Below are 16309 nucleotides of genomic sequence, written 5' to 3'. Positions count from 1 at the left end.
TGTCCACATGAATATGCCCTATTAGCTCAAAGGTCCGGCCTTCGTCTGAAAAGGCTGCTCTTTTTTGCAAGCCCTCATTGAGTCCATCTGTATCCCTGTCGTCCATAGCTTCTGGGGTGTCTTTGAAGAACAGGCCAGGACTGAACTGCTTGCTTAGAGTCTCCTCACTATAATTAAGGATACACTCCATCATGGCTCTATAGGGGTAGGTATTGCTGCTTTGACTAATGAGTCGATCACCCAGGGTCACGTCCACTTGCGAAAACATGGTGGCCATAGGGTAATTGATGACACCAACGTTGGCTGCCTTCACTGTTGCATCCCCATCCTCCTCATCCACTCTGCAGTTGATTAAAATGACAGTGTTGTTCAAATCAATATAATCTTCCCCATTTCCCGCTATGAAAAACTCCAGAGGGGCCGTTTCTGAAATTGCGGAAAGAGGTAGTATCTCTACATAGATGCTTTTATCTATACTCGTTTGGGTGTACGGGACTGTAAACAGGTCCAGTTCTGATTTAATGCATTCTTCCGATAGGCTATGGAAAAAAGACATGTTTAAAAGATGTAACCTGAAGATCTATTGGGCTTTCTTTGAGACTTTCTTTTTGCAGGTTTTCTCTTCTGTTGCTTCCTTCTCCGAGGGATTCTGTGGTGTGTTGGAGAATGAGCGAGTCTTCGTTTTTTTGTTAGCTGGGGGTCTTCGCTGCCCTGGTGGGTGTCTGCTGCTTCTTCTTTTACCCCCGCCCCTCGACATCACCATGAGTCCCGAACCCTCCTGATGCTCATGGCTAGCTGAGCGGTTCATAACATTGGCGAACACATCACTAACAATGTTTTTAGCCGCTGATTTCAAGTGGGGTCTGGCTATAGCAAAGCCTCTCTTGAGCAGGGGTACGGCCATTCTAAAAAGACCACGAAAGAGTCCACCTAGCCCGGCCCCATACATAGTGGAGGATCCTACAAACCCGGGCAAGCCATTCCCGGCTTGCATTTTGTAATAATCAACATAGGCCAGAGGATCGACATAACCCCTCGAAAATGTAGTTTAACTATAATTTTACCGAAACGGAATGGTACGTTGATATTCTGATCTGATTTTACTTTGATCGTGATGTTGTCAAAGTGTGTCTTTGAGACTGGTATGTAGTGCGGCTTGTCATAAGTAATTGTGATCATGTCATTGCTTTTACCTTTAATAAGTACATTTCTCAAAAGAGGCACATAACTATCACCAACCCTCTGGTGGGCAATGATGTCCGTATAGATGTAAAGAGTGTAAAAACCACCTCTGATATCGGCCGGGAAGGGGGCCACCACGTCTGAGAATGAGTTCTCCGTGTCAGTATAGAAGCCTATTATACGTCCCAGGGCCCCGCTGGTTTGAATACTAAGGCCAGGTTTTGACACAATGTACACTCGGTTTTTAATAGGATTGTAATATAACTTGAGGCAGGGGTTCCCGTCTGAGAACTGCTTATTCATCTCATCTAATATTTTATCCACGCTGTCGTAATAACCCCCTTCGATCGTGAATGACCATTGACTCTTTTTAACATGATCAAAAACTGAGAAGTTGGCATCTTTATCTTGTAAAATAGACCAAGTGTAAGGATACTGTATTTCCGCCAAACCCACTTCCCACGAACCCCTTAGATCTATAGATTTTCCAAATTGCACTGTGTAACTGGATATTTCATTTTTAGGATATATATCGAGAGAGGAGTTACTGGGTAGAGTCACGTAGAAGCCACCTAATTCCATCTTGAGAAACTAAAGTAATGCCCCCCACCACACCCGCGGACATCTTGTTATAAGGCTTGAATAACACAAACCTGTTGCTCCGGGACTCAACTATTGAACTTTTCAGGCCAACCTCTCCATTGCACTAACACATATTTTTTCCGGTTTTGGTTTTTTTCCGCTATAATCTTTTCAACTCTGAATACTCTATCTTTACCCACAATAATTTTTTGTAACTTGGCAGCTTAAAACGTCCCTTCTATTTCCTCCCCGTCATAGTCTTTTAACCGGTACACGGGGGGGTCTCTAGCCAACTGTTCGGTAACTGTAAAATATTCATCAGTAAATGTTTGTTTATAACCTTTGGCAAAAGGGTTGCGCAGCTTTGAAACTCTCACCACATCCCCGACATTGAACTTATAAGTAGTTTTTTCTGTCTTAAAAAAGGGACCGTATACATTTTTATATACCTTAAAAGAATTACTCTTGTTAACATCTATAGGCTTCATTTTAATACTGGTGTGATATCCTCGGTTGTAAACTTCGATAAAATCCTGAACTTTATCAACATACTTGAACGTGTTGACAGCTGTAAAATATCTCCACATTATTGTCTTTATGGTGCGGTTAAACCTCTCCACAACCGATGCCTTAAGCTCATTACCGGTGGTGAAATGATGTATATTGTGTCTCTTCAACAGATTCTGAAATTCTCTTTTGAGAAACTCTTTTCCTTTATCAGTCTGCAGTTTTTTAGGACACCGACCCTGGGACAATATATCCTCAAAGGCCCTTGTCACCACACTACCTGTTTTATTGTGCAGAATTCGGATCCATGCGTATTTCGATAACACATCGATGCACATCAACATAAATTTGTGACCATTGTTATCTTTTGATAAATTTGACATATCGACTAGATCCATCTGCCATTGTGAGTCTATGTCAGTCACATAGACGCGATTTCTTTTAAAGTTAATTCTGAGCGGTTTATGTAGGGTATAGGCGTCTTGTGCCCTTAGCCATTCTGAAACAACCTCATCCTTAGCCTTAACCCCGGCTTCAGTTAGTCCTCTTTGAAAACCTTTCTTACCAGCCAAACCACCGGCCTTGGCCGGGTTGTAGTACAGATCCTTCATCTGGGGAGCTTGCAGAGTCATTCTGTCAGATCACACGACACAATGAGCAAAGTTTTTTATACATGTTTTTTTTATTCCATTTCAGGCGAACAAACACCTCTTTTTAGACAATTGAGAAAAGTATAACATACACAACAATTTTTTCTACGGTCCAAACAAAAATAAATCAGATGATTGGTTACTTGTTCTATATCGACAACGACATGTTTTTTTTATCACACACATCGATTACATACACAAATAAAACAACAATATGGGCTATTTTAAAAGTAAACAAAGGTTTGTTAAACATGATCAGTAAAAATTCATACAGATGATGATGAAAAGGACTAACATCCTTCTGGGCGCCCTCGACCATCTCACTCCAGTTTTCGTATCCCCCAGTCTCTGTTACGGCGGCCATGAAATTTTCCAGGTTTGAAAGTTGGTCATTATCTACGGTTAAATCTGTAGAGAAAAGGCTCACATTGGCTACTTTTTTGTCAAGCACATGGTGTAATAGAGCTCTCAGGCTATCCACCGAGCGTTGATGGCAGATCCAGTTGCAGAAGCAGTCCAGAACATTTCCCATCTTCCAGGTCCCTCAGTTCTTTATGGAAGAAATACTCTTTTAGCTTCCTGGCGGTTTTTCTACTCGGCTCATCCAGGTCATTGAACAGCTCAGTTTCTCATTTATATACTTCTCATTTTTCAACTCCAGCAAAATCTCATCTATGATTTTCTGGACTTGCCCGGAAGAGGCCCGCAGGTGGGAGTAAGATATCGCCTTGATTAGCGCCAGCTTCAGCCATGGTTTGTTCAGTCTTCTGTAAATCACATCGAAATAGTATCGGAAATAATAGGCATCTGGGTCAAACAGACAGCTGTGCCTCAACTGGCTGGGGTGATTCACTTCACAACCCTGACAGACTGATTTCAGGGTTTGGTCGATGAGAACCGGCAGAATATATACCAGGGTGCTTTTAACAATTCTGCTTACATCGACCCGCACACCGGGCATAAAGCCATCGTCTTCATCATGCCCCTGAGGCGGTTCGCTGCTCATTGGGTCGCTTGGTTGGCTGTGGGTTGTTTCTACAGCCGCTGGAATGCCCCCTTCCTGAGACGAGTCCGCGATAGACAGTGCAGCAAACGCAGAACCGTTCAGGACCTCCTGAGCCTGTACATCCCAGAGACTAGCTTCGATGTCTATCGCAAAGCGTCCTGTTTTGTCTTGCGGAATCGGGTGTTGAGGTCCCGGAGGTTGGCCGCAGTCAGAGGTTTCAGGCATGTATACAAAATCGGGTGAATAGAACCAAGGTAGATCCCGGGATTGGAGAGGGGTGTAGAGCCTGTCGACATCCATAGCTTTCGGGTAAGACATTGTCTTTAAACATTGATCGGGGGGTGATGTATACCGTCTCTTCACTACGTCACGATAACCCGCCCTCTTAGAAGAGAGTGGCCCCTGCGGCTCCGTACCCACCACCAAAACCCTGAGCATTCATTTTAATCTCAGACTTCACGTTATGCGTTTCGTGAGAGAGAGAGAGAGAGAGAGAGAGAGAGAGAGAGGGAGAGCGAGAGCGAGAGAGAGCTAAAATAAATTTAAAAAAACTTTCCCCCTAAGCACTTTACTTAGAAGGCTAGAGTAATTTAAGGCGTTCTAAAGATTAAGAATGTAAGAAAATAATGTGGTATATCGTAACATTTGTAAGCCAGGATAAGGGACTGTTAAGAAATTGAACAATATCTTAAGTTTAAATCTTATGAACTTTTAAGACAGTTAGAAGGCCTTTACTAGAAGGTGTTTAACTAAAAAAAGAATGAATTCACTACAAGATAAAGAGAGAGAGAGATAGATAGATAGATAACTATTACTGAAACAATGGAGCTATTCTAACTTAATAGGGGGGGGGGGGGGGGGGTCACAAACCCCCAGGACCTGAAACATTCACACTCTGAACATTCACACTCTCCGGCAAGAACAAAGGCCAGCAGAACTAAGCAGTGTGGGTGGAGGGAGGGGGGCTAGGGGCGAGAGAAGGACAGTTGGATAAGGGAGGTCATCGGGGTCATCAGGGTCATCGTGGGTGGTTAGGGCGCTATGGGTGTACACTTCCGTCCGGATATGACGTAGGTATAATAAACAAGTGACGTAACATGCCATAAAATATCTGGAAATGCCTATGGCGCCCCCCATTCTACTGATGTGGAATGATTAATGTACATTAAGAAATGAGAAACCAAAGCTAGCTATCTTAAAACATTTGTTAGAGAAAAGAAAGAAAAGACAAAAGCCATAATTCAATCTAACCTAAGTCGAATGCCCCGAAGAGAATTAAAAACAACAAAACATTACTTTGGATATAAATTAATATATATCTCTTTGTATGTTTGTACGTTTACAGTTTGCGCAAGGTAAATGTCCGTATGTCATGTCATTTTCATTTACTGTATAGTCCAGAATATGACTGAGAGTCATAAGTCACAAATAGTTACAGAATGATAGCTAAAAAACACCAGTTAAATATGTTGTAATAACAGACCTACAAGAAAAGTAAGCATTTAACTGTACACAGAATGCTATTGCAAACAGAAATAATAATACAAAATTAATTTATTTAAATAGGTCTTACGAATACAGAAGTTTAAACTAACATGTTAGAAATGGAATTAGAGCCAAATTTAGAAATGGGAATCCGAGGCAACCGCAAACATTCGGTGAAGGTTTCTTAGATATTGATAAATAGATAACCAGATACTCCAGGAAATTAAAGACGTGGTAATTTGGTAGCTATGAGTTCCACAATGAAGAGTTTTTAAATCCCTAGAAATAGATCCCAAATACAATGTGTAGGTAAGAAATTAACTATTGATCAGTTCAATCTGGTTCGGGAACAGTTCTTCTGAACCTGTACCGGTGTAGACTGGACTTCAATAGGAGAAAGCTGACACAATAAAGACATGAGCCGCGCAGGCGGACAGTCTTAGTGCCCACGCAGGTTCTTAGTTGGGGAAATAATTGACTGGACACATTTTTTGAAAATGTGTTTTCCTGAAGTACCTGGACATCATTATTGAGATCAATGAAAAAGCTTATTTTCCAAAGATTAAAAGATGTAACATAACTAATTTAATGAAACATAGTCATGGCAAGTTATAAAACTGTTTGTCCTTTCACAAACAGAAATACCCTATCAATTAAGAAGAGGGGGGCAGGGGGCAAGTGCCATGACACTGCTCCCCCTGTTCGCCTGAGCAGACAAGCAGCCTGAGATGACTGTGAGAGAGAGAGAGAGAGAGAGAGAGAGAGAGAAGGCAGAGACTGTAAGTACGTGTAAGGGTTCATAACTTACTACAAACAGAGGAAGAGTGTAATGACTGGTAATTTACACTGCTTGTATTAATAATGATAATAATATTGATGTTGATACAGACGAATACGTCACATACTAGATGACAACCGCATAAAACGAATAATAATGAAAATAGGAATAATAGGAGTTGTTCCTAATTAAACTATGTACATAATTTTAAATTATGGTTTATTGGGAAAAAGGTATTGAGAAACAAAGAGTAATAACTGCCATCATTTACACAACTACTATTAACTATGGTGTTGAAGGAACTGCTGTAATAATTATTGTAATGGTCTCAGGTATTTAAGTTAGATAAAAGGACAAAAATAAGCACATTGTTTTGACAACTCCACACAAAAGAGTATCTACACTAGGAAGTAAAGCTGATTCAGTAAACACAGGAGATATGATGCTGCTGACGACAGCTGAGTGCTGTACGTAAATAATTTGATAAATGAGATCAATTGGAATCAAGATTATTATTATTTTGAATTGTCCCTTTACTAGAAACCTTACAGATTGTGCGAATGTCAACTAATGTGATAGAGATGCCTTTTATAAGGAGGATCTCTGATGTTGTGTGACCCACACATTGTGTCTTCAGATGACTGATTTATTCCACATGGCAGATTATGAATCGTGTCCTGAAGGAACCGATGTTTGACCCATAGTGGCAGAGGTGCATATGGAGAAGACGCTGGTTTTCTCATTGAGACACAGTAGGCCGAGGGCCCGGCTTTAAAGACAGCCTTACGGCATCTTGAACAGACCGATGTTGAGGTCCACAACGCTGAAGTGATGGTTGACTGAAATAAGTTCAAATACTGAAATTAAAGGTTTTCCAGATTATAGGAATCTACAATATATTGTGAAACAGCTCAGATGATGTCCGCAGTAGCATATATTCTTGTATTGATATTTTAATTTATAATGTACTATTAGTGGAGATGTCACATTATTCAAATGAATAGAATGAAAGCCATGAAGTCAGAATCAGTCCATTGCCTCTCTTAAGATTTGTACAATGTACAATGTTTATAAATCAAAACGCAACAAATATATGTACAATACAGTTTTCAAACTGAATTTGTAAAAAATAATGTTTTGCTGACTTTTGTATTCTCTTAGTAGGAACAAAATGTATGTGTTACGTAGGTAGTAACTAGGGTTTGACTTTTATGACCTGGGGCTGGATGAAATATAATTTGAGATGCACTGTAAAAGCTCCAGGAAATTGCAACTGGCCACTGCACCTTCCATAAGAGAGCTCAAACATTTACTAATTCATTGGTTGCCTCACAGGCACTCTTTCCCTGGTTTGCCCATCTGGCGCATGGTGTTGGCCACACAGGCAAAGGGGGGATGTGTGCATCAGTCTTTTAAATTGGTTTGCCCCAGGTTTTATAGTAACAGCTTAGCAATATTGTAGAACTTGCCACATTTATCAAGCTCATAATCCTGCAATATGCAAATAGATTGTGTTCAAAAGCTTAAATGTTGTGGATATGAATATATACTTGTAATAATGTATAGGTGTTCTAAATGGGTTGAAGCCTATCCCATAGGAAGGCTGAAGTAGTAACAGTAGCAAAAATACTGTTAAGGGATGTTATATGTAGATTTCGCATTCCAGGGAAATTTCCAGCGATAGGAACACTCACTTCACTGGGACGATAGTGCAGGAACTATGCAAAGCCCTGCGAGGTAAACAACATTTTCACTGCCCCATCAGGCTCAGTCAGCTGGAGCAGTGGAGAAACAAAATGGAATGTTAAAGAATAAGCTGGTTAAAATATGCAAACAAACAGGACTCAAATGTCCAGATGCCCTTCCTATAGTCCTAATGACAATGAGATCGTCAGCAAATTGAAAAAAACAGGGCCTTTCTCCGTGTGAGATTATTATGGGATGACTTATGAGACTCTCCATCACTCCTCCATTGTCTGTAAGGGAAATGGACATTCACTTGATGGATGATGCTATGTTGTCTTTTTGTATGGGACTAACACGTGCATTCGAAGCTGTCCATTCACAGGTGAAAGCCGCCCAGACTGAACCATCCCAGCAGGATTGCAAGGTGCAAGGTGCAAGGTGCAAGGTGACTATGTGTATATTAAAGCACACAAGAGAAAGTCCTCCCAACAGCCCAGGTGGACAGGGCCCTACCAGGTGCTCCTGACCACCCACACAGCTGTGAAGTGCCAAGGAAAGACGACATGGATCCACTCCTCCCACTGCAAACTTGCCAATCGAGGTGATCAGCACAACCCTGGTGGAGAACAGAGGGATGCTTGCCTTCGCCTGGATCCTCTTCCTCATCGCCTGCGGGACCATCATCTGCGCCATAGCAGCCTTGGAAAAGGGCGCCTTCACCTCCAAGTTGACAGGATCATCACTGACTGAGGAAACCCGTCCAGAAGAAGCTGACATCAGCATCACCCTCCAGCTAACGGCACATGGCCAGAGCAGTGGCCCAAAAGGAGCGGCAGGACGCATGAGTCCACAAATACCAGGTGATGTGCTAGTAACCTCTCCCCTTTTGCATATCGACACCACAAACACTAACATATACACTGATAAAATACAACTGAGGATTTGACAGCGACGAGACAGCTACCTGACCAGAGGAAACGCCTACCTCCAACTGTCTTATCAGTTTACAAAAGACTTGAATCTGTCAAGGTGCTGGGTGTGTTCACATGTGCCCCATAACACTGAGGGAGGCATTCCCATGATCCCAGTTCCCTTGACTGTGGAAGATAACTGTGTTATATGGAAACATTATAGAATAGATATGAGTATTTACAATACTGTTAATGCATCTGCCTTTACTAAGTTTACTGAACAGATTCATGATCTTACGGATCACATTTGTAAAGATGTAACTAAAATCCACCAGACCTCGGAGTGGTCTCTTGGGAGCTGGATAAGTGGCTCCCTCGGAAGTATTGGTGCTATCATAGCCCAAAGTCTGCTTTTTATCCTTGGCATACTCATTCTTCTCTATATTTGTTTTGGACTGATCAAGTGTTGCTGTGCTTGCACTGCTAGAGAAATGCAGAAAAGCCATACTCCTGTTGAAATAAAGGAGTCTGCTAAAATAATGTATGTGGAAATGCTGCAAGAACACAGTGATATAATGGATCTTATGAATATAACCTTATTACACTGAATGATGTCCACTATTCCCCCTGAGGTTAAGGTTTACAACTCCAGGGTCTCATCATAGGACAAAATGGGGGGAGTGTGGAAGGAAAGTTAGAAATTCTTTCTCTAATACCTGTTTATCTCTCTTGTATACTTAAGAAAGATAAGGTCAAGCTAGAAGGTCAGGCCAGAAGGTAGCTTGATTTCTGTTTGTTATTTACAGTGAGAATCTTGGAGACAATGTCAAACAGTATGATTTAAGTGCCTGCTCCCTAATCCATGTGTTGACCTATGAACTCTGTCCTATAATGATATATATTCTGCTTAGCTAACTTTTTAACCAGCTCTTTGATGTTTGTGTATAAAAGCTCTGACTGTTAAAATGAAGGCAGAGCGACTTTGGGATCTTCTTGATTCACTGTTCCTCTCCACGCTGCGTGTATTAAAGGCATTGCAACTAACGTTCCAACCTGATTGAAGATGATTGTTCTTCCACACTACTGTGACATACAGTAACTCAATCTCTGTTTTGCAAATCACAATTGTGGATACTCCTCTCCAGATCTGTGAGCTATAAAGCACACATCATGCACATCCTGAGGACCCTCCCTCCTGGCATTTTTGCGCCCACCTTGTGACCCACACCCTCCTGGACCATCTCACAACAGACCTTGTGGTCGAGCTCCCGTGCTTCGGCTCATTGGTGGCCATGGTGGTGGCGTAAAGTGAACTCTGGCTGTCCCAGGCCAACAGGGTGCCCAATATGGACATTTTACTGTTGTGCCAGTTTAACCCAGATTCACTTTTGGGCCAACCGTCAACTCTCTGCGGGCCAGAGAGCCCTTGGGCGTGCGTACCTCCTCTAAATACTGGTCACAAATTGACATCAATTCTTAGAGCATACCACAGGAACTATACTTCATTTTTTCTTTTACTTCCAATGAATTTGGAAGATATTCTATTCAACATATGTTGTTGATCAGATAAAAGATGACCACTAAGAGCCCCAAATTAATATGAATCCAGAATAGCTTATTGTTCATAAATCAACTGAATAGCCCATATAACATATAAGTATTAATGAGTGTCTCTTCAGTCTTGCTGGCATAAGATTGAGGAATTGAGATCTTCTCTTCCCTGAAAGTATGTTTAACTCTTCAGATGTTTGTTTTCTGTAGAAACGGAAATATAACACATACATATGTACTTACACAGATCTGTATTTATGCATCTGTACGTGTGTGTCTGTTATGTGCTTCAAATCCTATCTATACAGATACTGCTCTTCTTAAATCGAAGGTTGCGATCCTGCCCTATAGAATGGGAAGAAATACATTTTCCTGGACTGGAGGTGTTTACGTAATAGTTTAAGATGGATTTAAGTTCTTGAATATCCATTCAATATATATTGTCTTTGTTTATTGCTGGGAGGAATACTGAAGGATTGAAGTGATGCGTGTCATTATCAGTCTGTCGAGGTGCCTTATAGTTATGTGCATATGTTTAAGAGCTACAAACAAAATCAATACTATAGGCTACATACCAGCACAAGTCTGAAAAGTAATTTTGCTTTGTTTTTCTCACTATAGAAAAGCTATAACTTGAGTGCCTGTTGGGGAGGGACATCTGTCTATCTGCCCCTGGTGACAACTAAATGATATTCTAGCGTTCTCCATCAGGATTTATCTCCAGACACTCTGCCGTTGGTTAAGCCAGGTCTTCAGCGAGCGAGTGAGTGAGTGATTGGTCAGAGGGAAACAGAAAGACAGGCCTCAGACAACTTAATCCAGTGATATTTTATTGGAGATTACCAAATGACATTAGTGGGCTATTGCTCAAACATTTTGGAACCTAACTGATTTACAAAAGAATCACTTGGAACATTTCCCATGCTAACCTGTATGTAATATGAAAACGCACAACCTCATGATAGTTTATTAATCAATAAAGTCTTTTAAAACTTGGATTAAGGATTCGGGTGACTGAATTTCCCTCAAGATTCAGATCAAGACTCCACAGAGGATTGTGGTACCAAAGTGGCTATTTTACAGGACATTTTAAGACCAAAGAGCTGAAAACACTCTGTATCTTGTACCTATCAGACATGCACAACTACAACGCAGCCACAAGTCTGGGTTCCCCAGAGAACCCACCATTAGTCAAACATTACAAGCAAAACACATCCAGTTGAATCTATGTGTGATAGGACCATAAGTTTGTGATAATTAGATTTCATATCCTTACCATATTCCACACATACATAACAGGACAAACTGTCAGGAGAGTCAGCCTGGTAGTTTTTAAATCTTTAACTGTGTAACACCTAGAATCACTGTCAAAATATTACCTGTTTAGAACTTATTAATTCAGGCTTAAAAATACTGGTACTCACTATCCACCATGCAATCTAATTACAGGGGAACACTAATTTTGCAAGTGCGAAACAGTATGGTGTACTTATTTAACTCCGCACTTGTGTCTGCATGCGAGTGGAAACATTCCCAACATACGAAGCGAGGACTGCCACGCGAGGATCACAAACTACCGTTATCCTACGAGGAATGGATGTTTCTGATTTGGGTTGAATGACATGCATGCACTCTGAGGAAGAATGAAGGGTATTTGAATGACCTGTCTGGTTATAGGTCTTTGATTATACATCCCATTTAGGAAAATGGTAGCTGGCATCTTAATAAGAAAAAAAGTGTGTATATACACTCACCTAAAGGATTATTAGGAACACCATACTAATACTGTGTTTGACCCCCTTTCGCCTTCAGAACTGCCTTAATTCTACGTGGCATTGATTCAACAAGGTGCTGAAAGCATTCTTTAGAAATGTTGGCCCATATTGATAGGATAGCATCTTGCAGTTGATGCAGATTTGTGGGATGCACATCCAGGGCACGAAGCTCCCGTTCCACCACATCCCAAAGATGCTCTATTGGGTTGAGATCTGGTGACTGTGGGGGCCAGTTTAGTACAGTGAACTCATTGTCATGTTCAAGAAACCAATTTGAAATGATTCGACCTTTGTGACATGGTGCATTATCCTGCTGGAAGTAGCCATCAGAGGATGGGTACATGGTGGTCATAAAGGGATGGACATGGTCAGAAACAATGCTCAGGTAGGCCGTGGCATTTAAACGATGCCCAATTGGCACTAAGGGGCCTAAAGTGTGCCAAGAAAACATCCCCCACACCATTACACCACCACCACCAGCCTGCACAGTGGTAACAAGGCATGATGGATCCATGTTCTCATTCTGTTTACGCCAAATTCTGACTCTACCATCTGAATTTCTCAACAGAAATCGAGACTCATCAGACCAGGCAACATTTTTCCAGTCTTCAACTGTCCAATTTTGGTGAGCTTGTGCAAATTGTAGCCTCTTTCTCCTATTTGTAGTGGAGATGAGTGGTACCCGGTGGGATCTTCTGCTGTTGTAGCCCATCCGCCTCAAGGTTGTACGTGTTGTGGCTTCACAGATGCTTTGCTGCATACCTCGGTTGTAATGAGTGGTTATTTCAGTCAAAGTTGCTCTTCTATCAGCTTGAATCAGTCGGCCCATTCTCCTCTGACCTCTAGCATCAACAAGGCACTTTCGCCCACAGGACTGCCGCATACTGGATGTTTTTCCCTTTTCACACCATTCTTTGTAAACCCTAGAAATGGTTGTGCATGAAAATCCCAGTAACTGAGCAGATTGTGAAATACTCAGACCAGCCTGTCTGGCACCAACAACCATGCCACGCTCAAAATTGCTTAAATCACCTTTCTTTCCCATTCAGACATTCAGTTTGGAGTTCAGGAGATTGTCTTGACCAGGACCACACCCCTAAATGCATTGAAGCAACTGCCATGTGATTGGTTGGTTAGATAATTGCATTAATGAGAAATTGAACAGGTGTTCCTAATAATCCTTTACGTGAGTGTATATATATTAAGCAGTAAGAGTAAATATTACAGGCCATTCCTTGTGTTTAGAAAGTGGTAGATCTCTCTGGGAAAGGGGAGAGTGAACAGTCATTCTCCTTTAGGAAGGGTTATTGATCTGTCTTAAAAGTATAAATATACCATATGTGCATTTCCATACTGTTACTGATCTTTGGAGTTAAATTAAAAAAAAACTAAGAACACTACGGAAGCTCTGCAAGTCGATCGCTCTTTTACAGCAATGCCACCTAGTGTCGTGAAAACAAAGCTGCCTTCATATCCCCAGTAAATATGACATCTGTGCTATTCATACTGCTGCACTACATAACTCTCAGCTTGTGAGGATGCAACTTGTAAAACAGTAATTGTTTTATGTCAAGAGTTACTGGCAATGATAGATACTGCAGGCAGTCCTATGAACAGCTGGCATATTTACACTGTGAATGGTCCCAGTCTCTTAAAGTAACAGCTATTTAGTTATTGCCTGTAACTATTGAAATGATAGACAGATCTAATAGTCATTAAGTTGAACACAGTGCCAAGACATTTGTTAAACAATCTGCATATAGTACTGGACTGAAATGTAACAGGGAGTTTAGGAATTATTCTGGTTAGCTTACACAATAGCAGTCTAATAGAAAATGCTCTGCAAGTAAGTCTTGATAAGATGTTAATAGACTGGACTTTGTTTGGGACAAGAGCACTTGACTTACCTAGAATCTATAAAGAAAAAAAAAAAAAAAAAAACTATTGGCATACAACTTGCAGGATAAATTTTCATGTCATGCATTCAAGTTGTAACTGAAGTCAAAGGTAGGTAGACAAACATTTTTGAGAAATGCATCATTTCTAACTTGTGTCATGCCCACTGAAGAACACTTCCTGAAAGCACCAGGAGTGGAAAGTTAATACAATAATAATAATAATAATAATAATAAATGCCATGAATGAGTGTTATTTATTTTAAATCCGTTTAAAAAGTGGTCTTCTTTCTTTGGAATCTCATATGCAGAAACATAACAGGGACAGAAATTCGACAGTTAAAAAAAAAATCTGATGTGAAATGTGTTCTAGTTTTAATGAATGTTTTATTCGGTGAGAGGCTGTAGAGGACAGTCAGGGATGAGGCAGGTGGAGCGAGCCCGTGTGTGCTCTGTGGATGCGAAGAGCCGACCCACTGCCGGCACTGCTGTCCTCCACTGTTCTAACATCAACTCGGTGCCGTTTCAGTGGTGTGCGCTGGTGTGCCGACCAGCCCGTCACACGTCTGTCATCTCATCCTCCAGGTCGTCACCCTCCGTCTCGCCCTCCCCTTTGCCTTCCTCCTCCTCTTCCTCAGAGGTCACATCCAGCCTGGGAGAGACACTTGGGACAGGAGCAGGCAATCAGGTAGTTCTCCCTGACAACAAAAGAGAACAACAGTGGGTTAGAGAGAAATCCTTAACACTTCACTGTGTTAGACTTTACTGTGCTTCCAAAAACAAAGTCCAACTGTGCCTCGACACTAATGCCTTTCAGTGAAGTAGCAGCAGACACTGTAAATGGGGCTTCAGTCTCGGTCTCTGGGCTCTCTATGTACCTGAGAATCTTGTGGCGGCTGTGCCTACTCCAGTCTCTTTGACAGCAATCTAGGTAGCTGATGGAGATTTCCTGAAAACCCCCAATTATTACACTTTGAACTTATTTTTCTATACTAGGAGAAATTATAGAACAGCACATCAATCTAGCTGTGCCTGCAGGTCCTTACAAAAGCATTGACACACACAGACGTATACTTGTTTATATACAGACTATGAACTGCCCCACATACACGCGCACACACAATTATTCTGATGGCTTTACCTCCCCAGGGGCGATATCAGAGAGGGCAGTCATGTGCAACAGGTAGTTGTTGTCAGGGAATGAGGCCTCGGCATTGGGCAGGCAGCTGTGGTTGCCTAGACAAGAGAATTCACAAAAAAACATGAGGTGGGAGCAAAAGCCAAAAGGCTGAGCAGCCTTTGAGATGACTCCATGGGGGAAGAAACGAGCAGACCTCTGTTCAAGCCATTGGCTGTCGATGCAGTGTGTAGATTCTTAGCTGAAATGTGCACAACAAGGCAGGGTAAACAAAGACTATATATTTGAGGGACAACCTAAACAGGCTACGGACTTACAAGCAATGTTGTTGGCACTTGGAAAAAACTTTGGTGAGGTTCTTGGATTCACATGTTCTTCAAATCATGCAGGGTTCTTGTATAAATCTCTTGTATAGACTTTCTTACACCTATCGTACAGACTAGAAGTAATACATTGGTCAGGTCAAACCATAATGTAGTTGTGACCGGTCTGAAATGTATAGTATAGTTTTATAAACAAAAGGCCTTGGCTAAACATGACACTCCCAGAAGAACCATTTTGGACAGCACACAGCTCCAACCACCATCCTATTCTGTCTACTTTGAACAAGGCTAGGAGACAAAATTCTGTGCCTTGAAGAAGAGGTGTTGATAAGCTTTGGTAACAACCCAGTTATATAAGAGCATGTTCAAAGCAGGGACAGAGAACTTGAACTTCAAAGCAACCAGAGTTTCAGGTTTCCTACTGCCAGTTAAAATGAAGCTCCACAGAGAGGGCGAACAACCACTATGGGCCACAGGCTCCAGTGATTTAAGAACAAGCTAAAAAATAAGCAAGCAAAGTGTATTTTGAGATCTTAGAGATTTTTAAACCATATTGTGAGGATAGTATGTAATTGTAGCTTTAAAAACATGGCTATTCCTCTGTCATAGTTAGCTGAGGAACAGGGGAGTATTCTAGCTTTGTTCTGAAGAAGCCGAAGCATAAGTTTGCTAATAAGGCATAGCAAGGAAATAAATGTATATAAAGAAATGCAGTTGACAATGTGAGATGTTATAAATGCCTCCTTATCAAGAGAGTGTTGGAGTATGTCAGTTCCTGTCAAATGATAAAATGCTCTCATTAAAGAATTACGATTAAAGTAACAACAACAAGAAAAGATA

General features: G+C 41.3%; 1 long non-coding RNA gene across 1 annotated transcript; it reads right to left on the bottom strand.

The window, feature by feature from the left end:
* Window positions 1–14246: 14246 nt before the first annotated feature.
* Window positions 14247–16233, bottom strand: LOC136712838 (uncharacterized). Its single transcript, XR_010804890.1, has 3 exons — window positions 15464–16233; window positions 15150–15244; window positions 14247–14706 (listed from the first exon to the last, which is right to left on the bottom strand). It is a non-coding gene; the product is annotated as an uncharacterized LOC136712838 (long non-coding RNA).
* Window positions 16234–16309: the final 76 nt, after the last annotated feature.

Source organism: Amia ocellicauda, chromosome 2 (genome assembly GCF_036373705.1).
Source record: "Amia ocellicauda isolate fAmiCal2 chromosome 2, fAmiCal2.hap1, whole genome shotgun sequence".
In the NCBI taxonomy this organism is placed as follows: Eukaryota; Metazoa; Chordata; class Actinopteri; order Amiiformes; family Amiidae; genus Amia; species Amia ocellicauda.
The sequence above is the reverse complement of the archived record's forward strand: the minus strand, read 5'-3'. Positions and strand labels throughout refer to the sequence as shown.